Below are 14,207 nucleotides of genomic sequence, written 5' to 3'. Positions count from 1 at the left end.
ATTTCTCACCCACAATAATCATATTGCTTCTGAAGATATGTATTTAACCACTGAAGTCGTATGGATTACTTTTATGCTGCCTTTATGTACTTTTGGAGATTTACATTTTGTTACATGTTCACTTGTATTGTGAGGATCTACAAACTGAAATATTCCTCTAAAAATCTGTCTTTGTGTTCAGCAGAGGAATGAAAGTCATACACATCTTGGATGGCATGAGGGTGAGTAAATGATCAGAGAATTTTTGGGTGAACTATCCCTTTAATATTCACTCTTTCCATCTTCACAAGAGACTCATGCTAGCCTTATCTGTAATAAGGTTGAAAGAAGAAAAGCACATTTGAGTGCTAGTGTCAGAACTGTTCAGTGAAAAAACATTTAACAAGATACCCAAAGCAACTCCTAAAATCCTCCAACATGTCTGTAAAGGTTTTTGTTTGCCCAAGTCATTGTAAAATGTCAGGTAGAGTTCATTCTGTTTTTTTATTTTTGTTGTTTGTGTGAAGACATTTCATAAGCCGAACGTCAAAGAAATAAGACCAATTGGAAACAACCTAAAGGAATATTTCACCCTAAAAATGATGTCATCATTAACTCACCCTCGTGACATTCCAATCCATAACAGTATGACATAAAACATATTTGTGTAGAACATAAAAGAAGATATTTAGCAGAATGTCCCAACTGTTTTTTCTCCATACAACAAAGGTCTATATTGATTTATACTGTCAAGCTTCAAAAAAGGACAAAAAGCCTCATAAAAGTATGCATTTGTGACTGTTCTTCACACAAAGCTATTGAATGGCTTCAAAACTTGTAGAATAGCGCACAGGTCATATGGACTACTTTTATGATGCTTTTTGTCTATTTTGGCTCATGGCAGTATAAGTCACCATCCACTTTGGATATACAGAAAAGAGCAGCTTGGACATTCTAATATCTCCTTTTGTGTTCCACAAAAAGTAATACAGTTTGTAACAAATAAGGGCAAGTAAATGGAATGGAATGATTTTCATAGCACACATTTTTCTGACAGAAATCCTGAGCAGGCAGAACAGTAAAATGTGAGTACTTCTCTAGCATATCTCAGTGCAAAAGTGGTCACGTACACGTTCCCATGATGCTTTTTTTTTCTTCATATCCATTGTTTCTATAGCCAGAGCTGCAGTATAGCTTTGATGACTGAGGTTTTTGTGTTCAGAGGGGTATAAAATATTTTTTCCTGACTAAATGTTTTTCTTCTCTTTTTTTTTTTTAACTGGATACAAGATTATTTTTCTTCTTGGTGGAAATATGTAACAGAGAAGCACAATTAGGTGATTACACAATGAGACAATTACACAGACTGATCACTTCGACAACTCAAGAATGTTTTCATGGGACAATAAGACAAATTTAACAGGACTTTAAATTGACACAAACCTATTTGCGTTGGGTTTATGATTAATAATTAAATGGATTTAAAATGAAAGCTAGCAAAGTAAAGTTTATCAAGACAAATTTAGAATGTTGGCTTGACAAAGTCTTGTCTAAAGGATGAAAAAAAGCCTTTTTTGAAGAGATTTGAAGTCTTGTGTAGTTTAAATTCTTGGAAGAGTTTGAACAGATATTTGGCTGAAATCTACAGTATGTGATTGTTCTAGGTGGTTGCTAGATGGTTCCATATGTGTTCTGGGTGGTTGCATCTTAAACCAGCTTAAACTGGCTTGCTAGTCTTAGAAGGTTTAAGCTGGTCACGCCAGATTGGCCACGCTGGTGCTCAGCTGGTTTAGCTGGTTTCCAAGCCTAAATGGCTGATAATGCAGTAAACAGGCCAGCCTGACCATATTAGGAGGTCAGCAAATCAGCTTAGTCTGGTTTAAGACATTTTCTGCCGTTCATTCTTCCTTTATTCTGTTTTACTCATTTGCTTATTCTCTGTCTCATAACCCCCAATGTGCCCCCCCGTGCTCTCTCTGTATATATATATATATATATATAGGAGTGACAGATCAGTGAGCGCAGTGCACGAAGCACGAAGAATTTAAAGAAAACGTCACAAGCGAGGCAGAGAGGGAACGGGGAAGAGAGAGAGAGAGTAGTGAAACAGAGGGAGGGAGAGTGTGAGTGAGAGAGGGGCAGAGAACAAGAGAGGATATATTGATACAAAGCGGCAGTGGTTTGTTTCAGTGTGTGTGAGAGAGACCATGAGGGAAGACAAGATGGAGTGCTGGACCAGATGAAGACTGTCATTGGGTGAGTATGTTTATTCCTATGTGTGGATATGGGTCTTGAGTGTTTAAGTGCTTTTACCTTATTGTCCACTCAAATGTAGTTTTGTGTATCAGCTTGACCACCTGTTAGTGTGTGTGTGTGGACATATGCATGTGTATATGTGTGAGAATGTGTGTATGTTCGCAATCACTTTCATGTACACCTATTTAAGAGTGTGTGAGCGGGAATGGGTGGTTTACGAGGAATTTCTTTTAGGTTAAAAACTGGTAATTGCAAGTCTAGTATGCTATAAATATGATTTATGAGGACATTTCTGTGTCCCCATAATTAAAATCGCTTAAAAAAAACATGCTAAACTATTATTTTTTTTTAAATGTAAAAATGCAGAAAGTGAGGGTTAGGTTTAGGGGATAGAATCTATAGTTCATACAGTACAAAATTAGTATGTCTATCGAGAGCCCTCATAAGGATAGCCACACCAACGTGTGAGTGTGTTTGTGTGTGTGTGTGTGTGTGTGTGTGTGTGTGTGTGTGTGTGTGTGTGTGTGAGAGAGAGAGAGAGAGAGAGAGAGACAGTGACAGTTTTGTATCTTACTAGCCTGACGGTGCATCTGTGTGTATGAACGCATTAGAGTAACCTTGTCACACATAAAATATCGATGTCTTCTCTATGTGTGTGGAAAGCACAAATAGTACTGGTGATAGTGACGTGTTGTTGTGATGTAAGCTGCCTCAACGCAACACTTAATTTTTTATCCAATAAGTAAAGTAAAATATCAAGCATTTGTGAATGTCACTGTGTAATGTAAGAGTGAGTTTAATATATTAAACTATAGTAATAACTATTATAATATTCATAAGTGTGGGATTGCTAATAATCATACAAAACAAACCAATTTAATGTTGCTCATAATAATTTCATTTGATCTCACTTATTCTATTTTTTCTTTAGTTTTGCTTGTAAGGTTGTGTAGGTCATCTTACAAACTACATGAAAAGAACTAAAAAAGGCAAGGCTGAAAACGAATGTGTGAGACAGTAATAGAAACACAAGAGAGGATTTAGACAGTATATCTGTGTCCATAGGGATGTGTTATAATCAAAACAGCTGCATTACTAGTAAATAAAGATATTAATGACAGAGCGTCTATCACACATCTTTACCTGTCTGGATCAGGGACTGTTTCAGATTCTTCCATTTCACATGTGTCAGATCAAACAAGTAATTTTACTTTTGCTGGGGACAAAAAAACAGCATGACAAAAAAAAAACTTTTGTCCGTTTTATGGAATGACATGGTGAAACTTGGTCAGTCTATATTTTGAATGAGTAGATTTTTTGAAGAAAATGTGAGTGGTGCTTGCCTCTGCAAAACTCTTGCCAAGAATGCTGTGCAGTTGCTAGTGTGTTTACCTATTGGAAGTCAAAAGAGCCCACCTCCAAGTGTTTTTTCGATTATTTGTTTTCCAAATGAATTTCATGAAGTACTTCATAAAAGAGTTCCTAACCATGAACCAAACCAACCAGTTCGGAGGTAAATCAAAACTTTACACACTTTGATTACAATAATATTTGAAAATCGGACAAAAAGACAAAGGTACAAGACTGTGTAGTTAACCTTTTTCATAATAGCATTAACTAGTATCCCATGAAGCATTGTGAATGACACAATATTCAGATATACACCGCCAAAACATTAAAACCACCTGCCAAATAATGTGTAGACCCCCTTGTGCCACCAAAACAGCACCAGCTCGCATCTCAGAATAGCATTCTGAGATGCTATTCTTCTCACCGCAATTGTACAGAGTGGATATCTGAGTTACCATTTGGCAATTCTCTGTTGACCTCTCTCACCAACAAGGCATTTCAGTCCACAGAATTGCTGCTCGTTGGAATTTTTGTTTTGGCACCATTTGGCACCAAAAATCCCAGGAGATCAGCAGTTACAGAAATACTTAAACCAGCCCATCTGGCAACAACAATCATCCATGCGATTAACTAATCGGCCAATAGTGTGGCAGCAGTGCAGTGCATAAAATCATGCAGATATGGGTCAGCAGCTTCAGTTAATGTTCATATCAACCATCAGAATGGGGAAAAATGTTGATCTCAGTAATTTGGACCGTGGCATGATTGTCGGTGCCAGACGGGCTGGTTTGAGTATTTCTGTACCTGCTGATCACATGGGATTTTCATACACAACAGTCTCTAGAGTTTACTCAGAATGATGCCAAAAACAAAAAACATCCATTGAGCAGCAGTTCTGCAGATGGAAATGCCTTGTTGATGAGAAACATCAAAAGAAAATGGCCAGACTGGTTCGAATAGACGAGTCTACATTAACTCATATAACCACTCTTTACAATTGTGGTGAGAAGAATATAATCTCAGAATGCTATTCTGAGATGTGGGTTGGCGCTGTTTTGCAGCACGAGGGGGACCTACACAATATTAGGCAGGTGGTTTTAATGTTGTGGCTGATCGGAGTATACAGTACACAAATATAAGTTTGGGAGTGTAGGGACAGCAACTCGGCTGCATCATTCATATTGCATCATAAGGGTTGCATAGACTAGTTGAGACAACTAGAACTAATGTAGTCGACACTGTCAGCCTGAAGTCGAATATTTCTACTTGATTTACAAAATGTGCCTGTAGGAAATACACAGGGTGGTGGATTTCCGAAGCGTAGGTTGGCAATGGAAGACCGCACTCGGATCTTTACCAAAACAATTGGTCTGAGACCAGTTAGATGAAGTGGTCTCAGCCCGATTGCAAACGCACCCTGGAGCAGTTCACTTGTGGTGAGAATACAAGTCGACCCATGGACCAACGAACCAAACAATATCCCAATAAAAACCATGAGCATGCCTGATGGATCTTTGGAGAAGACATCTGTAGGTCAGCACTTCAATATAATTCATCATCAAAATGCATATATAGCCTTTTGGTGACTATATTAGATATAGTTGCATGTTTAAAATAGGAGCTGTTTTATAATTTTAGGACGATTGCTTTTCTCAGATAGCAGCTGAACACAGGCAGGACGACCAAAAAATAACCATGGTGCAAATTTTACATTGCATATCAATCATGTGTCGGATAAAGCGCATTCACAGCGCAACCTCTGACTGGAACGTGCATTCTGTACCATGCAGTGACGTTTTGCATAAGCATGACATGAACAACACTCAAAAATGTGTTACAGTTGACAATTATTTACAGGTAATTTTACCCAGTATATCAATGGATTCGCTAAATCCCGGAACAGCATGCAAACATTCTGACAAACAAGGTGACATTTTTGCTTACATTAATTTTATTGACAGAATTTTGGTCCATTTTGAAATGCTGCCTTGAGAAAGCGAACCAAACCAAGAGGAAAAATGCAACATTGTAAAAATTTTAACAAAACAAACGGAACAAAACAAATGAGCTGCAGGTCTGAAAATGCACTTACTCATGAATTTTAATGACTCTTCCCCTCCCATCCTATGTTTCGTAAATTGCCAGCGGTTTGTGGGGACCGATAGCTGTGCACTGAAAGAGTGAAGTTGCGCAAATGTGCTCAAGTGTGGGTCAAATGTGATCAAGATGCCACAGATTCTGCTACAGTATCCTCCAATATATGTAAATTGGCCTTCAGATATAACAGAGATACTAGTGATATGCAAAATCATTAAAAAGGCACCTGTTGACACTAGTTAGTAATTTCAACATGATCACACAACTTTGTGTGGACATCTGAGGTGGATGCTGTTCGCTACTTCAAGAACACAGTTCAGTGACAAGTTCAAAAGCACTTCAAGTTGGAGAACAATGACATAATGCAATGCATTCCCATCCTGCACGCTAGATCCTGTTTCTGCCTGTAATCATCTGTACTGCAGCTACAGGGAGTCCAGGTTACACTAAAATATGTTCAGACACTTATGTTAACTTTTAGCTACATTACAGCTCGACATATGCCTTGTAATTATTGTCATTTCCATTTAAAAGGTACTTGGTTGATGTTTATTCCATCCGAATCCATTTAAATCCAAAACAAAGCTCAGACCATTGCTCATAATTTTCCTCTCAGGTGTCAAAGTGCAAAGTGTTTCAATGGCAACCTATAGGACCCCAGGCACAGCCTAGCTGGCTATTAAATGCCTGATGACATGTAGCTATTTGATGTAGCTATGTGATGATATGTAGCTACAGTATTTTTTAAATGACATATAACTAGCTAAAATGCAATACATTGTTGCAAACTTAGATCTTTCTATTAAACCCTTTTCACAGATTTGTATTCTTTCTATTAACCCTTTTCACACTGTTATGATGCATTTCCGCCTTCTTTAACAATGAAAACGTAGCAAACTTTTTTATATTTCTAATTTTAAAAATATTTAGTGTACATTTATAACATTGTACTTTGTATTATATTACCTTGGAATAAATAAAAAAAAGATCAACTACAGTAGCTGCGATGAGGCTTCTAACACAGCTGGTTAGGGAGTGACAGAAAAATTGGCCTGATTCTCTCTTCTTTCTGCTGTTATCTAGTGCTGTATATTTTTATCTTTTTTTGCAAAGCTGTGAAAGCATAATCATTTATTTTTTTATTTTGCTGTTGGTGCAAACAAGTAAGCAAAAGTTCAATTTGCTATGGTCTCCCACTCACCACCATTCAAGTTTAGACAACTATGATGACTTCTGCTTCGCAAACATTTGAAAAGGGTCCTTTATATACTTTAATAAGTTCAATATGTATACTTTCGGCGCTCTCTGTTTGCCATGGTTCTCTGATTGTTTTATTTATGCCCTCAGGATCATGGGTAGTTTAGTTCAAAAGCATTTACCATTTATCAACAACCTATGAGCTCACAATAGGTTTGTATTTAATGTTTTATGAATTACTGTTAATAATCAATTTCCCTATGGGGAAAATTAATGGGATTTTTACTTACGGAACAAAACTGTTGTGCTCTGTAGCACACCTCTCAAAATGCCACGCAGTTTGAGGTCATGTCTATAACACAAACAGTGTGGGACAAGTTACACACCAAAGTTTAATACATATGCTCTAAGTAACTTTGGTGATGCTAGCAAGCACCACTTAATATGGCAATATTTCTAAAGAACTCTCTCTCTGTCCCCCCACAGTCATTTCCAGTGGTCCCGATGAGCGTCTCCAAAGCACCTCCGCCTCACTCCCACTTTCCCCCCAATAACCCGTCCTCCCATCTCCTCCTGCCTCCATCCTCCTCCTCTTTCCCCTCCCCGTCCACCCCTCCCTCCGCAGCGGGCCCCCCCAGCCCCGCTGTGCCTCCCCCTCCCTCGCCAGTGAAGATCTCCATGCAGGAGCACTTTGCCATCAATGTGTGTCCCGGACCCATCCTCCCCATCCCACAGATCTCTGACTTCTTCCCTCGCTTCCATGATTTCCCCATCACGCCCCTCCACCCCGGATTAAACAGGTTCTAAAGGACAAAGACAAGGACGGAGACAGGGATGAAGAGAAAGACTGCAAGAGGGAGAGAGTGCAAGAGGAGAACAGAGAGTTTGTCGACTCTGATGACGATGACAGTGAGTTTCTCTTGCCAGTTGTGCTTTTGGCATCCCTTTGGGTGGGTTACACACTGAAGCGTCATGCCCATTTCTGTCCCCTCAGATTTTTGAGCCAAGTGGATTTTGAATGCAACTTCCATTTAAAAATATATATTTGAATAAATAGAATAAATATACTTGATACATTTACTGAAAGCAAAATTGTGTAAGATAATAAGTTGTTTTTAAAGAATATATATCTTGAATTACTAGTAAGTTTCTTTTCTTATTCCATTGACATTTATTTTTTTATTCTGAGCATAATTATTACAAGATTTAATGAGGTTTATTATTAAAAGAAGAAAAAAAATTTAATTGTGGTACATTGGGTTTTTTTTATGGTAGTGTGCAGAATTTCTTCCAATGGGAATGAAAATGCTGCTCACTGGATGTTTTAGTTTTTGGCACCATTCTGATTAAACTCTAGAGACTGTTGTGCATGAAAATCCCAGGAGATCAGCAGTTACAGAAATGCTCAGACCAGTCCATATGGTACCAACAATCATGCCACATGATTAATTGATTAGATAATCACATGAATAAGTAGGTGTACATGTGTTCCTAATAAAGTGCTCAGTGAATGTATATATAAGCATGTTGAGATTTTAACCCAGGTCTCCATACAAGCTAAACAAAGTTCCTAGGCTATCACTACTTTTTAAGGAACTACTACGTTTTTAAAGTGTTTTTCGTCTCTGATAATATTTTATCTAGCTGATGTGAGTGAACCGATACTACCACCAGTGCCTCCTCAAAAAAATAGGTTAATGATGCCCTGGATAAATGTATGTGTTTTTCTTATTTTCTATCCCCTACCTTTATTGTTTGCTCCAAGTAATAATTTTGTGGATGCTTTTATTCAAACTAACTGACATTTAAATAGCTACTTAATTTATTACAATGGCAATCCCTCAGGAAATACCTGGAGCTTAGTGCTTTTTTAAGGACACACCAGTGACAGAACATGAATCAGGCCTTGTGGGCTTTGCGCCTTCAACCTTTTACATTACCAACCAAGACTGTTAACACCAGACTGCCCCTTTGCTACCCTGTCACCTTTTTTCTTTACGTAAGAACATGCTTATCTACTACATAACTCCCCACATCTATGAATCCACTGTAATTCTGTTCTGATTTTTATTTTTTATTTTTGTGACTGATTTTATTCACCAGTGAGCAGCCAATGAGGCGTGAGTACTTCCCATTGGCCTGGACTTGCTCCTTATACTGTTCCGTATTGATTGCTTTGTGTTGTTTTTGCTGGATTGGGGTGTGTGTGTGTGTGTGTGTGTGTGTGTGTGTGTGTGTGTGTGTGTGTGTGTGTGTGTGTTGAGGTACGCTATCCGAGTGCTAAATACTTCATTAGTCTCTGTAATGGTGCATAAACACTACAAGCCCCTATGTATGTGCTGAGCCCTGATTAGGTCTTAACAGGCAAGACTGATTCCTAGTTTATTTGTTTTGTTTTTATTTAGCCTTTTTGTTTTGTTTTTTTTTAAATGTGTACATTATTTTTTGTTTCTTGCAGCTTACCTGGGAACTTTGGAGTTTAATTTGCTGTTTGACCAAGAAAATAACTGCTTACACTGCACCATCCACAAGGCTAAAGTAGGTTTGCACACACACAAACACACACACTGTGCACTTACACTATGCACTTATGTATTGTGAGCTGTGTACTTACGGTATACACTATGCACTAGTCTATTTCAAGCTGTTTCTACTGTTTTATATATACTATATTTATATATGTACTTCAGACCTTTGTTTTGTTAGACCATGTGTCCCAGATTTGGTTTTCAACCATTACAAATTAGTAAAAAACCAAGCTACTAACTCAACAAATTATGAATGTTTGGTCAGTACAAGTGTACTTGTGTAGAAATATAATAAATGTTATTTAAAAAATTTATTTAACTTAAATTCTTATTACTATTGTTGTTGTTTTGTTGTAGCTGGATGATAGTTTTGATTTGTGTGAAGTCACCAATAGGGTGATGCTACCTCTGATGAACTTGTAGCCTGTTAATTATAGGTCATTCTGCTCTACTCATTGTGCTTTACAAAAGTGCAGATTTACTGTATGTGCACTAAGAAGTACTGAGGAGAGTCCAATGTACCAAATAACTAACCTATAGAGTCAAGACATAATTTCCCTTATAAAGAGGTTCTATAACTCAATAAAAAAAATTGAATTAAAAACAATGACTCACTCGATGTTGTTTCGAATGAAGTGACACAAGGGGTCTTCCTGGGATGCCAAACATACCTCTGAACCAGAGAAAAGGCCAATGTCAAGTTGGCAGACAGAATTTGCATGCCCCGCCCTGGACATACGGGTATAAAGGGAAGCGGGGCAGTGAGTGCCAGTCCGAATTTTTCTTCGGAGCCGAACGGTTGTGCAACAGCAAGCTGAGTTCACCACTGTTCCACTCACCTCTACTGGCGATAAGCACTGCTGTTGGATCTATGGCGCGTTTCCAGCTGGCGTTCTCTCTCTCTCTGCACGCTGTGCATTCTACGCCCCTGGACGCTTCGACAGCGTTATAGTGTTTCTCCTCCTAAAAAAAGTTTATTTCTTCTAAAAGAGTTTGAATTCCCACTCATAAAAGAGCAATACACAGCAGGCGTTGAATGTCCTTTTCAGGATGCATCTTTTTAAAGATGTCTTTCCGCCTCTGTGTAGTTCCTGGATGCAGTTAATTTCTCTCCACTTCTGATGGTCATAAAAGCTGCCTCTCGTGCTTGGGCCCCCCGGCAAGCTTGCTTGCTTCCGTCCGAGCTCAGGATGAATTTGGCTCGCCTCCAAATTCTCCGCATTCTCCCTTGAGCCCCCGGAATTGGATGACGACCTCGGCGCTGCATCGGAGAGCGTCACAGCGGCGTCTGAGGCTGATGACTCAACTGGGCTGCCATCTTCGGGTCTGCTGGCCCAGTCTGAGGCTGACGCGCAGATGTCCGCTATGCTTTCCCGGGCCGCCGTGAGTGCAAGGCAGGACTGGAATACCCCCCCCCCACGGCTACTCGATCGATTCCTCGGGTCAGGAAGCCGCTCATAGTTGGTTTCGTTCTTCCCGGAAGTGCATGACGAGCTGACGCGGTCATGGAGGGCACCTTTTACTGCCAGGAACCGCCCCCTCCGCTCGTCCGCTCTCACTACCCTGGATGGCGGGGCGGCCCATGGGTACACGGAGATCCCTCAGGTGAACAGAGCGGTTGCGATCCAATTGTGTCCCGAGAACCCCACCACCTGGCGTGACCGCCCGGTACTCCCCACCAGAGCCTGTAGAATGACGTGGGTGGGGGGGGGGGACAGCCCTCCGAGGTTCTACCACCTCGGTAGGACCTCTTTCCCGAAGCTTCAACTAAGGGAATCAGCCTCTCGAGGCTGGTCTCGGGTGTTTTTCGAGCACTGTTCCCGACTTCCTGAAGCAAGAGACCGGCAGGATTTAATCGATACGGTTCTTGTGACCACAACTGATGCTTGCTGTTTTTTTATATTTTTTTTTTTTTTTTTTTACACGAATGGCACGGTGTGCGTTCGCTGGAAATTGATGTGGCCCGAAGCGTCAGAGACGGCGGGAAACCAACACTGATTGTGTGCCGCCATGTAAGCCCTACTTATTAAAGCAGATGTATCTCTAAACTGCCCTCGAAAGTCTACAGCGCCACCGGACAGGCTGCCTCCGCCCTGCATGCCATGGCTCTCCTGCACGTTCACCAAGCCATGGCACTTGGGTAGTTCCGACCCCGATGTGCTGCAGGAACTGCGCTCTGCCACTGACCTCGCTCTCAGAGCCACGAAGGTTACAGCGCAGGCGCTCGTGCGGGCGATGGCCACCCCAGTGGTCCAGGAGCATCACCTCTGGCTGAACATGGTCAAGATGCACGGCGTTGACAAGGCACGCTTTCTCAACGCCCCTGTCTCCCAGCTTGGCCTCTTTGGCGACACCATCGACGACTTTGCCCAGCAGTTTTCGGCGGTGAAGAAGCAGATGGCACATGTTGCCGTGGCGCCACCAAACCAGCGTGCCCCGCCTGCTCGCCGAGGGCGTTCTCCTGTGGCTAAACAATGGGTAGCTCCACCTCAAACCGGGCACAGCTCTCAGCCCCAGCGTCGAGCACCTCGCAGGTGGTGTATGCCCCCCGTCTCCAGGACCCCTTCCAGGACCAGGAAAGCTCCGAAGCGATCCTGAGACGGGCGATCCAGGGAGTCAGACGTTTGCTCCGCAGGTGGTACCAAGACCACTGAAGGAGGGCAGGGCACCTCCTTCAGGCAGCGGCACCCATATTCTCAATAAAGAGCGATGTCCTCAACCCCTGGGTCATCCAGCCGGTGCGCGCCATTCTCAAACTCTACAGTCCCGGCTCTCCGGACGCAGTTCCCTCGCCTCCGGCCCCGTGACTGCTCAGCCCCAGCAGGCCAGCACTGACGAGTTCCGAAGATGCCTCTCTAGGACCTCTTCCTCAGTCTCTAACCCGCCCCCTGCTGGGTGCGCGGAGCAAGGTAAGTGCTTTGAGTCTTTTCTCAGTACCCAAGCCTCGAGACACTCTTCTGCCTCCCGACGCGCTATTACCTGCTTCCCCCAGCCGCGAAGCCCCACCCGGTACGTCAAAAGCGATCTTCCCGTTAGTGCCACATGCACAGAGTTTGGATTCCAATCCATCGCGCTGGCTGGCCAGGACCATTCGACTTGGCTACGTGATTCAGTTCGCCTGGCTCCCGCCTGGTATCAGCAGTGTTCGCTCCACTTCAAGAAAGCCAGCACCTTACGAGCAGAGATCACGACCCTGCTCCTCAAGGATGCGATAGAGCCCGTCCCTCTAGCCGAGATGGAGAAGGGTTTCTACAGCCCTTACTTCATTGTACCCAAAAAAAAAAACGCCCCGGGATGCGACCAATCTTGGACCTGCGATTTCTCAACCGGTCCTTACACAGACTCCTGTTCAAAATGCTCACGCAGAAACAGATTCTTACCTGCGTTCGACAACTAGATTGGTTGCGGCGGTAGACCTGAACGACGTGTACTTCCACGTCTCCATCTGCCTCGACACTGACCCTTCTTATGGTTCGCGTTCGACGGCCAGGCGTATCAGTACAAGGTCCTCCCCTTCTGCCTGTCCCTGTCCCCTCGCGTCTTCATGAAGATCGCAGAGGCAGCTCTTGCCCTGCTGAGGGAAGTGGGTATCCACATATTCAACTGCCTTGATGACTGGCTCATCCTGGATCACTCTCGAGAGTTACTGTGCGCTCACAGGGACCAGGTGCTCAGGCACCTCAGCCGTCTAGGGCTTCAGGTCAACATAGCGTCTAGGGCTTCAGGTCAACATAGGTTTCATAGCGTTAAGATTGCCCCAGCCGCTTCACATCCTATGTGAGAGACATAGTGAGAGAAAAGGCTGCGGCTGCCGGGCTTGTTCCATGCTAGTCATGTAGCACCTGTTCCCCCCCCTCAGGGGTGCGGGGAACCTAAGGTCTTTATGTGACATCTCTTTGGGGGCGTTGGGGAGGGCTACGTGCAGCCGACACAGTTGCCTCTAGCACGCAGTAGCCTGCTTGCACCTGTCTCGACAGTTCACGTAACACGATCAGTGCGTGCCGTTTTTAGATGGGATCCCTTGTGTCACTTCATTCGACACAACATTGAGTGAATGACAGAAGGGGAATGTCATGGTTACTGTTGTAACCTCCGTTCCCTGAGTGAAGGAACGAGACTTTGTGTCCCTTCTGCCACAGCACTAGACCTACCACTGTAAACGGCCATACCTTATTTTCGGCTCCTCAGTGCAAAATCCTGAATGGCACTCGCTGCCCCGCTTCCCTTTATACCCGTATGTCCGGGGCGGGGAATGCAAATTCTGTCTGCCAACTTGACATTGGCCTTTTCTCAGGTTCAGAGGTACATTTGGCATCCCAGGAAGACCCCTTGTGTCACTTCATTCGACACAACGTCGAGTGAGTGACAGAAGGGGAACGTCATGGTTACTGTTGTAAGCTCCGTTCCCCCGAGGGAAGGAACGAGACGTTGTTTCCCTCCTGCCACAGCACTAGACCTACCACTGTAAATGGCCGTACCTTATTTTTGGCTCCTCAGTGCAAAATTCTGACTGGCACTCGTTGCCCTGCTTCCTTTTATACCCGTATGTCCGGGGCGGGGCATGCAAATTCTGTCTGCCAACTGGACATTGGCCTTTTCTCAGGTTCAGAGGTACATTTGGCATCCCAGGAAGTCCCCTTGTGTTACATCATTCAACACAATTTTGTTATGTATTACCTTGTCTTGTTTCACCGTTGCCCTTTGTTTATCATTTTTGTCACTTTTGTAACTCCTTAGTTTTCACTTTTGTCCCTTTAGTTCCATAGTCTCCTTGTTAGCTTTCGTGTTCTCTGTCATTGT

At 42.7% G+C, this 14,207-nt stretch overlaps 1 pseudogene; it reads left to right on the top strand.

The window, feature by feature from the left end:
- Positions 1 to 2,090: 2,090 nt before the first annotated feature.
- The window catches only part of LOC127620971 (double C2-like domain-containing protein beta), a 63,293-nt pseudogene continuing 51,176 nt past the window's right edge, over positions 2,091 to 14,207 (top strand).

This window comes from Xyrauchen texanus, chromosome 27 (genome assembly GCF_025860055.1).
Source record: "Xyrauchen texanus isolate HMW12.3.18 chromosome 27, RBS_HiC_50CHRs, whole genome shotgun sequence".
In the NCBI taxonomy this organism is placed as follows: Eukaryota; Metazoa; Chordata; class Actinopteri; order Cypriniformes; family Catostomidae; genus Xyrauchen; species Xyrauchen texanus.
Note: the sequence above shows the minus strand (reverse complement) of the source record. Positions and strands in the feature narration are given on the sequence as shown.